This window comes from Apis dorsata, unplaced genomic scaffold (assembly GCF_000469605.1).
Source record: "Apis dorsata unplaced genomic scaffold, Apis dorsata 1.3 scaffold_256, whole genome shotgun sequence".
In the NCBI taxonomy this organism is placed as follows: domain Eukaryota; kingdom Metazoa; phylum Arthropoda; class Insecta; order Hymenoptera; family Apidae; genus Apis; species Apis dorsata.
Genome location: NW_006263534.1, coordinates 627177 through 628366, shown reverse-complemented (window position 1 = coordinate 628366; position 1190 = coordinate 627177). Strand labels below are relative to the sequence as shown.

Genomic DNA, 1190 nt, shown 5'->3' with positions numbered 1-1190 from the left:
TAAGGAAGAAAGATTCGATTCGATTCCCCGATTCGATCGATCAATCTCATTTGAAGAAGAAGATGATCCAAAATTCTTATTTTATATTATTATTATTTTATAATAATGGTCTAATTATCGTAATGGTCAACGATGATTACAAAAATCGATGTTCAATAAAAAAATATTAAAATAATGAATGAGATTCGACCTGAAAGTAAGAATTGCGAGGATCGATTCGAATCCATCCTTTTGAAAACTCAACTTTTTAACGTTCTTTTATTGTTCCACGAGGAATGTCATCCTGAAATTTAATGCAATCTCGGTTACTCATATTTTACGGTTAATTAGGATGGCCGATGGAGCGATTCACGTAACCAATTCGAGTAATTAAGCGGGGATCTCCCGCTTAATTTGTTCACATTACGCTCTTCTAATTAGTTTGATGAAAAGAGGTGGCGCGCTCGCGAGGAAATTCTTTTCCATTATTTTGCGGGACGGCCGTTTTATCGGGGGACCAACAATATGTTGAAACGTTAAGAAGGATCGAGGCAGGATATGAGGAATTTTATTGTTTGACGATTTCATTTGTCTAAAAAAAAAAATGACCTCTTTAAAAGTTAAAATTTCTTAACATTGGCGTCAATTTTGTTTCCAACTTTCTATAGTGTATATACGTGAAATTTGAAATATTGGAACACGTTTTGTGAGATGAGAAAATACTGAAAGGAATTTAACGTTAAATTAAATAAATCTCACAATATACATTCGGAAAACAATATTCCTCTTGGCGCAATCCTCAATTCGAAATCAAGGAAGAAGAAAATCAATTCCACGACTTGATTAATTTCATCTAGATAAGAAGATCCAAAATTCCAGACACGAGTAAGACATTCGTTTCCACAATCTATCAAAATTAATCTACAACATACAATGTACAACATAAAATCTACATTCCCTCTGGAAATGATGAAACATAATAAATCTCGCACTTCCAGCACACAGGAAAATAATATTCCTGCTAACATCCAATCCAATTCTCAGTTCGAAATCTATCAAGAAAAAGAGATCTTCGATTCGATTCCTATCGAAATTAATCTACAACATAAAACATTAAAATCTACATTTCCATCGAAACTGATTAAATATAATAAATCTCGTACTTCCAACATAAAAATAATATTCCTGTCCTGACATCCAATTCTTAATTC

General features: G+C 32.5%; 1 protein-coding gene across 5 annotated transcripts in view; it reads right to left on the bottom strand.

Moving 5' to 3' along the window:
* Nucleotides 1-1190, bottom strand: part of LOC102674744 (monocarboxylate transporter 10-like) — a 76767-nt gene that overhangs the window by 21401 nt on the left and 54176 nt on the right. The gene's annotated exons all lie outside the window — the stretch shown is intronic.